We start from the raw sequence: 14637 nt of genomic DNA, 5'->3' as shown, positions 1-14637 counted from the left end.
ATGACATTAATGTGCTATTAAGCTTCTACCCCTTGAGCTAAGTTTCACATTTGCCACTGTGAGCTCAAGAACACACACATGCACACAGTGAGATGAGTCATTCAGAGGAGGTCACACCAATGTTATGTAAGTTAGTTGAGAAATGACCTGTTACCCACAGAGAAGAACGCAACCTTTGGAATCCCATCCAGTAAATGTCCACATTAGTAATGCAAGTGGTCATTTAACAGATGCTTTTGTTCAAAGCAACTCTTATTATGTGGAAAATCCCCCTGAAGCAAGCTAGGGTTAAATACTCTGTTCAAGGGCACAATTGGGTTGTAGCTCCTTGTTTGAATATCTGCTGATAGTAAGAAAATTGGTTAAATGAATGTGTGTATATAAAAATAAATACACATATTTATTTGTTTTTTTGTTTGTTTCTAATGATTTAATAAAATTTATTTATATTCATTATTTTGTCATTGAATTTAATTATATGTGCATTTTCATTAATTTATATATCAATTTGTTTATATTTTTATTTATGTTTCAATTCATTTATTTCAAATAGAATTACCAGTGGCAGTTTTAGACACCTTTAAAAACACTTTTTTAAACAATAATTGTGCAACTTAATTTCCTAAGATATTTTCTTTATAGAACTTACATTTAAAGATCTGTCTGGCTCAAAAATCAAAGGTTTTCTTTATCATGAATCAGCATTGTACTTCTGTATATGACAAATAATTCTCTAAAAGTTTTAATTTTCCTTTAGGTCTGTTAATTCATATGAAATTAATCTCACGCTTAATTTAAGTATAGCATGCTACACTGATGTCACAATTGAAATTATTTTGAGATTCAGTCATTCAGGAAAAGGATAAGGAGGAGAAAATCGTGTTTACTTTCAGTCCTGCTGGTTGTTTAGGTGCTAAGATGCCATTATTTGAAGTACTTTTATTGAATTTACTGTCCTGTCCAAATTCTCACGAAAGTGAAAACTGAAAAAATCTGACTTGGAATTCAATAAATACTGTATGACTGCAGCAGCTCCACTTGCTGGTTCTCCATTGTTTGTCACTCTCCATGGTGCTGAAATAATCTCTCCTCACTACACCAGGGGAGACAAAAGGTACAAATCAATTGCTGGAAGCCTTTGCAATAATTACATGGAACGAAACATTACACCATTCTCGCTGTGCCATGTTCTGTTCTAAGTCAGTACAAACACTTAAATACTGCTAAAGTCATTCCCTGTGGCTGTCATGTAATGTAAGCAGCTTTCTTTGAGTCTAGCTAGTCAAGCATTATCCGGTGTAAAGCGTATTAAAAGTGACTTGCAAATGTTGTTGATTGATGCGTCTCTGTTGTGAACTTAAAACTGTGATTCTTCTTGAGTGCTGCTTTTCATATTCTGTGCTGTCAGAACTATATGTCACTGATCTAAACAAACCACAAATGTGTGTGTCAGATAAGGGTCATCAAAAGCGTGCAGTGTTGGGGATTCTCTGGGACCAGGATTGAATAAAACATTTTTTATTACCGTTTACACAGAAATATTAAACAGCATAACTGTCATGAGCATTGATAATAAAAAGCATTGTTTCTTCAGCACCAAATTAACATATTAGAATGATTTCTGATAAAACTGAAAATAAGAATCCTCCTTCAAGAACAATAAAATCCCACATTAGTGTAGGTTGAGGAAATCAGTCAGTTGCAGATGAAATATCAACTTGAGTAATGGATTGAAGTATATATTCATTTTGAATATATATACACACTAATGAAACAATCTCACTTTAATTGTATTATGAGCCAGATATCTACGGTGTGTAACATTGTGATTTGATTTGATTGGTCACAGATCTGATTCCTCAGTAGAGCTCTGTGATGAGAGGCCCACCCATGAAAATTTACGCAAGGCTGCATGAATTTAAGTGACGACCCCTTTCCCACCTCTGCTGTCAACAGCATTTTCTTTGTAAAAAAAAAAATATGCTGACAGATGAAAGCATGTCAGCTGTCTCTATAGAATATCACCTGTCAACTCACCTGTCAATATTCTTGCTCGAAAATTGTAATCTTTCAAACAGAGAGAAAGACCGCCTCCTTTTAATATAGTTCTCATATTTTCATCTATTAGGCTTGATTATGAACCATCATAATTCTATCCTCCACACTATGCTGTCGATGGAACATCTCAGCTAGGGAATGATGTCTGTGTATCTCAGTGTCCATGAACACAGGTGTCTGTCTTGCTTTGTTTACCCTTGACTAACAGGACCATGTAGAGTCAGCTCAGAAGTGAAGGCAATCTGCTCTCATGATCAATAAGCCTGTTGGACAGGCAGGATACACCACGCTGTTCTCGTCTGCTTTTTTCTCTGCGGTGTCATTCATTTTTGGGAAAAAACCAAATCAGGAAGGCACTTGATTAAATGAGATGTTAGAGTTTCGCCTCCTGCTCTCCCAGACTACTTTCAACAGTGGTTGAGAGCTGCTCATTTATTAAAGGAAGAATCACATCCAATTTTGGCAAAGCAGATGTAAGTGCCTAATGTGATGGATCAACATTTATTTTGTATCATCATCTCAGCAGAGTCTGTCATTATGTGGTTAATTAAAAAAAGTTATGTTAATGATCTCAAATCTTTAATGACAGAAGGTGAATTTCAGAAAACCTACCGAGTCATTAGGAATGCACTCAACTACATCATTTTGAAATTGATTAGACTGTGGGCTATCTGAATGACTATTTGACTAGTTTCTTTTAAAGAAATGTACTAGTTTTCCTTCTTTTTTCTGAGGAAGACTTTTTTTCCATGGAACACACACACACACACGCACACACACACTTACACGTCTATGTTACTAAGAGGGGACTATCACTCTACACTGACCAAGAGGGGACCAGTGTTTCTGGTCATTTTTAAGAAACAAAAATTACATACAAAATTTTCATTTGAGGTCTTTTTTCATAATATAACTGAAAAAATTCATTTTTTATTTTTTTTAAAAACATGCCAAGTGGGGACCTGAGTGACGTCTACCTATCCAACAGAGGACCTCCATAGACTGCAATGCAACTGTGTGTGCAAACACAAGGGCAATTGTACCAAGTCTTTCTTTACAATCTAACTGTATTTAAATGCAACTCTAAACTTTGAAACATTCACATTATATCTCCATTTAAGAAATATTCTAATAGAAATCCAAAATGTTTAATAAATTAGTATGACGTGCAGATATTTTCGGGGTTTGAGACTAATACAAATACACTTCTCAATATATGAATGCAATCACACAGATAATAAGACAAAACAAGCAAGACACTATAGTTAATTTGAGGATAGCAAAAATAAAGTAAAATAAAGAGCTCTTTAAGGTAACAATTGCATGTCCCCAGTTAGATGGTGATGTGTGACGCCTGTTAGACTGAATCACCTCTTCTTACATCTCAGACACATTGTTAACATTATATGTTAAGTTAAGAAACTACATTATATGTTAAATTAAGAAACAATATTATATGTTAACTTAAGAAACAACATTATATGTTAACTTAAACAATATTATATGTTAACTTAAGAAACAATATTATATGTTAACTTGCTGCATTGAAAAATTTCAGTTGAGTTCAGTAAAACAGCTTTTAACTATGCTACTTTAGCTGTTTAACACTGACATTTTCCAGAGGCTCAATTTTTTTGTAGGGTATTATCAGCATTGCCATTATATTCAGAAATAAATAAATAAATAAATGTAATTTGTTAAATGTAAAGGCAACCAAACAGATCACGTCATGCTTCACCATCTAACTGGGGACCGGTTTGATCTTGGAGGCCAATTTGTGCATTTTTTTAATAGATAGATAGATAGATGGATGGATGGATGGATGGATGGATAGAACAGATAGATGGAATAGTGCTAATGTTGATCTGAACACTTAGGTCCCCTGTTAAATGGTAAACTGCGACATCTCTTTGGTTGCTTTGACATTTCTTCAGAATTTCATGTTGACTTTGAAAATATTCACTTGGCTAAATTTCTAAATCAATGTTACAATCAACATATATTGTAACATTATATTATCATCCTTGCCATAGCATTCAGAGATGGTGAGAATGTGAAATATTGTTAAATGTAAGGTCAGCCAATCAGGCGTCACACTTCACCATCTAACAGGGGACCAGTGTGCTTATTTTTTTTAATGCAACAATCAATATATAATTTTGAAAAACTGACATATTATAACCAACAATTCCTCATAAAGTAGACTACCAGTAAATTTGATAAAAATTATTCTGCCAATAGATCTGACCATTTTTTGCTTAAGTGCTATCTGATATTATCAAGATGAATTTGTTCTGACAGGTTAACTCTGAGTTCTTGTCATCTTTTATTACCATTATCTAAACTATAGCAAATAAACTGTGATAGCGTTTGAAATGTTCAAGGTGTCTGAATAAATGTAGTTTTTACTGTATACATACACAATATACGTATATGTACTTATAATACTGACACATTGAGAAGTGCCATTATAGTTAGTTTGTTAGTACTTAGTTTCTTTATTTTTCAAATAATAATAATAGTAATAAAAAGTAGTAATATAATTAGAGTCAGCCAGCTGTCAACAGTTCAAGGGCAGAGGTAATGCCTCTTATAATTAACTATATATATATATATATATATATATATATATATATATATATATATATATATATATAATTATTATTTTTACATTTATTTGACATTTTCTTGGCTTAACCCCAATACACTTCTGAACGTATGAATGCAATCAAAACCCATTCCTGAGAAGGTCCTATCAGTGATGATAATTTGATCAGACAGATAGATAGATAGACAGATGGATAGATAGATAGATAGATAGATAGATAGATAGATAGATAGATAGATAGATAGATAGATAGATAGATAGATAGATAGATAGATAGATAGATAGATAGATAGATGGATGGATGGATGGATGGATGGATGGATGGATAGAACAGATAGATGGAATAGTGCTAATGTTGATCTGAACACTTAGGTCCCCTGTTAAATGGTAAACTGCGACATCTCTTTGGTTGCTTTGACATTTCTTCAGAATTTCATGTTGACTTTGAAAATATTCACTTGGCTAAATTTCTAAATCAATGTTACAATCAACATATATTGTAACATTATATTATCATCCTTGCCATAGCATTCAGAGATGGTGAGAATGTGAAATATTGTTAAATGTAAGGTCAGCCAATCAGGCGTCACACTTCACCATCTAACAGGGGACCAGTGTGCTTTAGTCTAGTGAAATCACCGCTACATGCACAGACCTGTTGCTGTGTATGTTTAGTATGTACAGTTTAGCCTGTGTGGAATTGTTTTTATTATTTGACTTTTTTCTGTTCAACACAAACAAAAATGACCCTCATTGGCCGATAAGAAACATCAAAAGAGGATTCGTTGTAGAGTGTTTGACAAAATGAATGTCTTGTAATGTATAATGTACGCTCAGCACCGCTGAGTGTTCCCGCGATCCTTAAATCGAAACATGTACGCGTATTTAAAAGCAATTTTAATACCCCCGCATTTTGAGAGTGACTCCCTGATGCTCACAAGTTAGGCTTCATAACATATCTAGACTGTTATTAGTATGTAGGCTATAACAGGTTTTGTAGTTGTCTATAGATCTGTTATCTTTCTCTGTTTGAACTTTGAATATATAGAGAGCACTTATTGTTTCTACGTAATACGACTATTATGTTATTTGTTATGTGTTTATTTGTATGTTCAGTTTGTGAAAAGAAGTTCACTTTCAGTCGGTCACTCTCAGCGTCACATCGGTGATGACCGACACATTGTGATCCCACTTCTAGAAGCTCATAATTCATGTACGGTTCCAATGTCTAAAGAGACTCACATAAAATCATGCAGGAGAGAATCCAGTCAGTTGAACAAAACCTTTTACAGAGCTTGAGTGTTGTTGTTTTTACTGCATATGATAATTCATACTCAGAAAGTAGAACTGAAATTATATTTATTACAAGATGATTTTTCCAGTCAAACATTTTTAGACCAGAAGTTGGTCATTAAGATTCCTTTTTTTTATCTGTAAAAATCTTGTCTTGTGGCTTGAGTTAAGTGTTGGCATTAATGCTAATCAAACAATAAAAGGCGAGAAGAAAAATAATTACATTAATTTCTCAAGTAAAGCATTATTAGTTTGTTTAATTTACATCAACAAAACAAATTGATGGGTTAAAAAGAGCAGAAAGAGCTCTTTAAGGTAACAATTGCATGTCAATACTTCTGACAGTAAAGAGTGAATGTGTTAGATAAAATGAGTTTGGTCCCCAGTTAGATGGTGACGTGTGACGCCTGTTAGACTGAATCACCTCTTCTTACATCTCAGACACATTAACATTATATGTTAAATTAAGAAACAATATTATATGTTAAGTTAAGAAACAACATTATATGTTAACTTAAACAATATTATATGTTAACTTAAGAAACAATATTATATGTTAACTTAAGAAACAACATTATATGTTAACTTAAACAATATTATATGTTAACTTAAGAAACAATATTATATGTTAACTTGCTGCATTGAAAAATTTCAGTTGAGTTCAGTAAAACAGCTTTTAACTATGCTACTTTAGCTGTTTAACACTGACATTTTCCAGAGGCTCAATTTTTTTGTAGGGTATTATCAGCATTGCCATTATATTCAGAAATAAATAAATAAATAAATGTAATTTGTTAAATGTAAAGGCAACCAAACAGATCACGTCATGCTTCACCATCTAACTGGGGACCGGTTTGATCTTGGAGGCCAATTTGTGCATTTTTTAGATGGATGGATGGATGGATGGATGGAATAGTGCTAATGTTGATCTGAACACTTATCACCCTTGCCATAGCATTCAGAGATGGGGAGAATGTGAATTATTGTTAAATATTGGTCAGCCGATCAGGCGTCACACTTCACCATCTAACAGGGGACCAGTGTTTTTTTTATTTTTTTATTTACTGCATTAAAAACTTCAGTTGGCTCCAGTAAATTAAATGAACTGAATGTCTAACATTTGCACATTTGTGGATCCAACTGAAAATTCTCAATGCAACAATCAATATATAATTTTCAGTTTTGACCTCCACATGTGTATTAGTGTCAGGTGTTGTATGGAGAGCTACAATAAAATACTTTTTAAGCATTGGCACTTTAGTCGTTTAACACACTAACATTTTTCAGAGCAGCACTTGATTTAGGGGCTCCATTTTTATTATCAACATTGCCATTACATTCAGAAAATAGGCAGAATATTCTAAACATTGATGTGAAATGTAAATTGTTAAATGTAAAGGCAAGAAAGCAGATAACCATTTGGATCTTTGGAGGTAATACATACATACATACATACATACATATATATATATATATATATATATATATATATATATATATATATATATATATATATATATATATATATATATATATATATATATATATATATATATATATGGAGACTTCCTGCACTGAAAAGGATATTGTGAAAAAACAAAACAGCATTTTGAATGAAATCAAGTCAAACTTTATTCTCATAATCTCTCTAAAAATAGCTCTCAGGGTTTATGGGCTCAGTACTGTTGACCCAAACTTCTCTTAACTGAAATTATTCTGTTGAGCACAAAGTATTTAACTGTTTTCCAGTCTCTTCCATTACCCTTTAGAATCCTGTTTGCATTTATGCATCTTTCACAGTCCACTTTTCCAGGAGCCTTCATTTCCTCAAAGTAGATCTTGAAACAGTGTTCTATGACTTTCCTCTCTGTTTCTGACCAGGGCTTTCTGGCTCTTGCTATTTAACAAAATTAAAAGATAAAAAAATATATATAGTGAATAAATATATGAATGAATGAAAAAAATGTAATGTCAGTAATACATACTTTACAAAGTTGAAAACATGAAAAGACAATGATCTTCAGCTCTTCAGTATTGTTTGTGGTGAATGGAACATACCGTTTTGATTTAATGGCACTAGTGATTTACTGATGTATCCGAGACTGAAGACTGAAGTCTTTTCTGAGCTGGCTGCCCTTATTTCAGAAAGATCATCATTTGTGTCACTATTTCCTGAAACCACATGGACATTGCTGTAGCTGTTTTTGGTTCATATTTGATAAGACCAGTGATCAAATTCACACCAGTATTTATATCTAATCATTTGAATGCTTATTGTAAACTCTACAATAAGTCTTTGCACATAGTTTTGACTTCCTGAAGGCATTCCTCAATAGTAGGATGCTCTTCCACTGATTTGCTCATCACTCTGCTTAAGATATTTTTTGTCTTTCATCCCATTGAAGACTGAAGTTACTCGTTCTGACATGTAGAGACAGACCAAGTGGATCCTGGGTGGAGGGTGTAGTTGTCTGATGAGGGTGTTGTCCATCCGTCAGGATGTAATGGACCAAGCATCCTGCTACCTGTAATATAGAAGATTCATTTCTATCAATCTCTAGTAATGGCCACCTGACTAAGCTGTACAGAATTAATAATGATATTGTTATGAACGCTGAAAGTGACATGCAGAACATTTCAACAAGTGCTCTTTTTTGTAAAACTGATTTTAATTAATGCTTTAATTAATTATTTTAATCATATTTGTTACAGACTAAAATTTTATTATTGCATACATTAAACTTTTTGACTTGCATCCCCTTTTATACTCAAACCCAGACCCAAATTAAAAGATGTAATTCATGTAATAACACACTAGTAATTCATGATTAACCTAACATTTTAAGGATCCAGAATTGTGCATTAGTTAAGAATAAACAAACCGGTAATTAATGATTCACTTTTTCACAATTATTGAGTGGCACTTACTAAGTGATATTCAAGTTTATTGACCAGAATAAGCCAATAATTATTGATTAACTAATGCATTATTCTGGATTACCAATGCATTATTCACTTTAAATAAAGTGTTTTTTGTTAAGTGTAAAGTTTCACTTTACAATAAGTCAGGTCAAGTCAATTTCTATTTATAGAGCACAACATTAACACAACCATCATTGATCCAACTGCTTTACAGGAAAAGTTTACTTTAAAAGCAACAGAGATCAAAAATTAAAATAAAAATATTTATATATACACATTTAAAAAAATAAAAAACATACATCAAAAGAACCGTACACCGCATCACTCAAATGCAAGGGTGTAAAAATGAGTCTTTAAGTTTGATTTAAAAACACTGAGCGATGGACAGGACACATTAACTAACAATGAGAAATACATTTGTTTAAATATTTAAGCTTTGTTAACATTAAAAAAAATACAACTGTTTATTTTTTGTTAATGTTAGCTCAACTACATTAAATAATATTTATTAATACATTATTAAAATCAAACATTGTATTTGTTAATGATGAAAGTAATGTTTACTAACATTAATAAACACTTTAAAAGTGATTTTCATGTTAACTAGTGTTAACCAATGACATCTTATGGGAAAGTGGTACTATTTTATGAAATATAGTAAAGACCATACCAGTGCGGATTGTTTTTTCTTCACTTTGATCAGTAATCTCTATTGTGTTGTAGTGCTATCTGCTCTGTTCACGCTCTCTCTCCCCCACAAACATCACACCTCTCACAGGATCAACACCTGATCAGTGAGTCTGGGATCAGGAAGACTGGTTTAATGTTTTTAAAAGAAGACTTAACTGCTAATCAAGGCTGCATTTACCTGATCAGAAATATTTTAAAATGAATTTAAAATTGTGAAATAGTATTACAATTTGAAATAACTGTTTTCTTATCGAATGTTCTTTAAACTGTAATGTATTTCTGTGATGTGCAGCTGTATTTTCAGCATCATTACTCTAGTCTTCAGTGTCAAATGATCTTCAGAAATAATTTGAATTAGCTGAATTGATGTTCTTTTATGATCAATTATTATTGGTTCTCAATCATTAATAAGGATTCTTATATTATCAGTGTTGAAAGCATCTTTTCCGTCTTCATAGTTTTGTGGAAACTGTGATATATAGTACTTTTTAGGATTATTTAATGAAAATAAAGTTCAAAATTACAGCATTTATTTAAAATAAACTGAATAGACCTATATAGAGATATCTATAGATATATTGTCTATATATACAGTATACGTATAGAGAGAGAGAGAGAGAGAGAGAGAGAGAGAGAGAGAGAGAGAGAGAGAGAGAGAGAGAGAGAGAGAGAGAGAGAACTGTTACTGTTAAGACATTTAAAAAATCGTACTGATCCCAAACTGATTTAACATTGTTTGTAACAAGTTTGCCAGGTTAATTCCATTATTTTACATTAAAACTCAAAGGAAGTTTGACTACTACAAATAAATAACAATTCATGAAATAACTCTGAAATATGAGCTAAAGTTATTGAAATAGAAATGTACCTGTCTCCATGGGCAGTCAGGATCTCCGCAGTCCAACATCATTTCTTCTCCTGTAGTGATGTTTGTGGTCACAAATGCACACAAATGTGCTCTTTTCTCTTCATCAACAATCTGTTGGTCACAAACACATACACATGCACATATTAGCTTTAGAGAATACATACATTTATGATACAAGTTTAATATGTGTCCCAGTTGTTTTCGAGTTCCATTGATTATCAATATTTAATATTTTATCAAGTATGATTATCAGTGCATTACAATCTTTATAACTGTGCATCAAAATTAAAATACACTAAATTTTCAAGCCACTGATTATCTATAATTTCTGTATTTTTTTCACACTGCACACTATGAACAAGTAATAACATTGCACAGTACACTTCTTGAAATTCATAAGCTACTATGCCAAGTACTTAATTAATATTTGCAGTCATACAGTATTGGAGACCGAGTCTTAAATGATAACTTACCGTTCTCTTGACTCTTGACTGAAATATGTCTTTATCTTTCCCAGATGCGATGAATTTCAAAGCTTCCTTTTCAGGACAGACTCTTCTGGGTCTCATTTTCCTGTGAAATATTCAAGATCTTTTTAGGGTACACTGCATTTGCCAAAATGAAAAACAATATTTAGAAACAACCACAAAAAAAAATCTATCAACAAATGAACAAATATATACAGTAAATAGAGATTAAACAGCACTAACATTTACTAAGAGACTACATACAAATTTTAACAGTCTGCATGCATTTTTGTCACATTTATTTTTTAAGGCTACTATTTACATATTATCAGAATCTAAATTCAGAATGTATAACTTACCTTTTCAGTCTTGAATGGAAAAAAGAGATGAGAAATGGCCTTAGTAGGCTTTGTTGTATGTGGTCCCTTGTAGGCAATGTAGGAATCTCAAAAAGCAGTTTGTCCTTCAAGGTTTTGGAAATTTATTTCACAAAAAACTAAAAAATTCAAAGTAGATTTTGTCAGAAAAACAGTATATATATAACCCCACCCAGATATCTGGAGCGTGATTGGATAAGACTCAGTTAGCCCGGATACTGTTGGTACTGTTGCTGTGAAGGGCCAGGTGATAATGTGGAGACATTAGTGTTATTAGCATAAGAAGAGAGAACAATCAGTTTACCAGACACTGCTGGGGGAACTGGGGGATGTGGGGATTCTTTAAAACAAGTCACTTTGACTGGGATTGGTTTGCTTTTAGATTATGTAGCTTGAAAAATAATCAGGGATTTTTTTTTTTTTTTTTACACTCATGGGCATTTAGTGCTAGAAAGATTATAAAAGTATTAAAAACTATTTGTGTTGTATTCAAAGTCTTCTGAAGTCATACAATAAGTTTATGTGAAAAGTTTCAACATTGAGGTATTAATTGCTGAAAATAATTCCACTCCATAAACACAGTCATCATAAAATATAGCTGAATTTGAGTTTGAGATAAAATACATCAAAACTGACGTGATAAATGTCCCTGTCCACAGCGTCTGTTGATGCAAAGGTATCTTAATGAAACCAGTGAAATACCCTGCACATGGAAAACTGCACTAAATGGACAAACTAAACATTTACGCCAAGGGCTCCTGACCAAGAGTCAAGGATTGAGAAAGTGTAAAAGACGGTCCCCAATGAGACTGTGAATTGTGAAGCCTGTTTGGTTGCCTTCACATTTATCAATATTTCATATTCTGTTTATCTATGAAACAACAATGTTGATAATAACACTAAAACAGCCATTCTTTCCATCCGAAAAAGTTAAACTTAAGTAAAAACATAAGACATAGAGTGACTCGTCAGGTCGAGATGCAATGCATAAGAGAATGGCCAGCATGCTGATGACTGGTCAAACAGAAGCTGATCATACAGATGACCGGCCATACAGACCGCATCATACAGACAGTGATCACATCCTGATGTAACCAATCGCTCTCCAGCTGGAGGAAGTGCTGCTTTATAATCACAGAACATTCACTCACTATTAAAATGATTCTGGCTGCTAGAAAGGAGAACATATCCTTCAACGTGAGTAAGTTCTACATTTTCTAATCACTTATTCTACAAATGTTGCAACTATGTTTAAACATGTTTAACAAAACTGTCTTTACTTTTTTCTTTTAAGAAAAGTCAAGTCAACAGTTCACATTGTTCACTCTAAACAAGAATTTCACTTCATCAGAAAGTTCAGTCCTCAAAAAAAAAGGTATGTTGCTACTCAATATATTTTGAATATAAAATGTTCTGAATACAAAAATATATATTCCCCAAAATGGAATTGCCACAATCAACAAGAATAATAGATGTCAATCTCATTTCAAGACAAGTAAACCTCTTAGTGTTAGTATATATTGATCTGAATATCTTTCAGTTTCAGGGATCAACTGAACAAATGAAGATTATGCTTTCTTCAGTCGACCCGAGGCACCACTGGAGGAAAGGTGGACAGAGTCAGGAAGTTTGTGAACAATGTGATGGCCAAATTTGTTCTCTGTGTTAATGGAGCATTGTCCATCATCCACACATAGTGTTTGAGAAGCCTGAGCTATATTTAAATGATGAGGTTCATTTAAGCCCTAAGGGAAATGATATTTTTTTTTTTACTGATATTATCCAGTGTTTGAGAGACCACAGACCATAAGCCTGATGCCGGATTGGTGCATGTTATGGGAAAGAAGCTCTCCTGTATTTTTAAAAAGTACCCAGCAGTGTGTTCAACAAATGCCTGACTTAATAAAAGTATTCCCCGGACTTATTTTAAAATAAAATAATATACAATGCCTAAAATATAAACAGCTTCTTTGCAAAAATGTTGAGTTTCAACCTAAATTTAATAATAATAAATAAATATCAGGTATAATTAAATACTATTTTTATCATTTCATTTATAAAATACACTTAAATAGACCTGCTTTCTTTTCTGGGCTTTGCTTGTATGTCCGAATATCTGCTCGCTGTGAGAGGCCAGGTGATAATGTGGAGGCATTAGTGTTATTAACATATGAAGAGAGGAGACCATCAGTTTAGCAGACACTGCTGGGGGAACTGGGGGATGTGGGATTCTTTAAAACAAGTCACTTTGATTCAGATTGATCTGCTTTAAGATTATGTAGCTTGACAAATAATCTGATTTTATTTTACTTTTTTATAATGCACTAGCCAGGAAAGACCATCATACACATTGTAGATACTGATATATATATATATATATATATATATATATATATATATATATATATATATATATATATATATATATATATATATATATATATATATATATATATGTATGTTTCAATGTTTAGGTCTCCATTTTGTTCACTATTGAACGGTCATTTCTACACAGACTAAACTGTACATGCTAAACTTACACAACAACAGGTCTGAAGCTGAACTTTACTACTAACTTAAAAAGATTAAGAACACCGCATTTAAAGTCTTTTAAATCATTGATGCAACTTATAAAAATTACATTTTCTGAATGAGGAATTGTTTTATTTTTTTGTGTGGCTTAACGTCGGGTTTTGAGTAGACTTTTCTATTGAAATTATTAATTTTAAGTTTACTCCGTGACGTCACGATGTTGCTCTAATCGACGTTCAGAAGAATCTGTTCAACACGGTGGATAATCACAAGCGACTGGAGCGAACTTATGGAACAACTTGTAAGTACATCAAAACAATTGTGAAAATGTCTTATTGAATATCAAGATAAAGGGATGTTTTTATTTTTGGGAAATGCTGTTTTTACAGAGCGCCCAAGAGCTTTTGAATGTGCATTGATCTGGATTCTATTTTAGCATCACTGCTTACAGTATGATGTTAATGTCTAAGAAGGACACTAATCTTAACGTTAGCTCAGCTGGCTTTTCATCACTAAAAGATTTGAATGTCACTGATGTTAACTGTGATGTTCAGGACTGCGTTTCTCAAAGCATTATGAGCAAGTCGATTGTTGAGACCATTTGGTGTCAAATGTTTCTACGCTCATCCTAGCCATACAGTGCTTTTTTGGGGAAATGCCCTGGTAAACGTGTGTTTGTTTGTTTTTTGGTCTGTTTTTAAACAACTAGCTTCTAAGAGTACTAATCCAAAATTAGGTTTAAGCTTATACACAGACATGAATATTGTAATATATTAAAATTACAAAAGCAATGTACAAACTTGTAGTAAACCTTTACAATGT

At 32.6% G+C, this 14637-nt stretch overlaps 1 protein-coding gene and 1 long non-coding RNA gene across 4 annotated transcripts in view; one reads left to right on the top strand and one right to left on the bottom strand.

Moving 5' to 3' along the window:
- Window positions 1-14637, top strand: part of LOC113091341 (netrin receptor UNC5D-like) — a 169201-nt gene that overhangs the window by 98720 nt on the left and 55844 nt on the right. The window lies entirely within an intron of this gene.
- On the bottom strand, window positions 7525-10952 carry LOC113091343 (uncharacterized). 2 transcript variants are annotated; one of them, XR_003287332.1, is made up of 4 exons: window positions 10913-10952; window positions 10440-10550; window positions 8018-8484; window positions 7525-7856 (listed from the first exon to the last, which is right to left on the bottom strand). It is a non-coding gene; the product is annotated as an uncharacterized LOC113091343 (long non-coding RNA). The 2 variants fall into 2 exon arrangements; XR_003287331.1 differs by lacking the exon at window positions 7525-7856 and having other exon boundaries at window positions 7888-8484.

The sequence above is a fragment of the Carassius auratus genome, unplaced genomic scaffold, assembly GCF_003368295.1.
Source record: "Carassius auratus strain Wakin unplaced genomic scaffold, ASM336829v1 scaf_tig00214183_4049273_7079891, whole genome shotgun sequence".
NCBI classification, from domain to species: Eukaryota; Metazoa; Chordata; class Actinopteri; order Cypriniformes; family Cyprinidae; genus Carassius; species Carassius auratus.
Note: the sequence above shows the minus strand (reverse complement) of the source record. Positions and strands in the feature narration are given on the sequence as shown.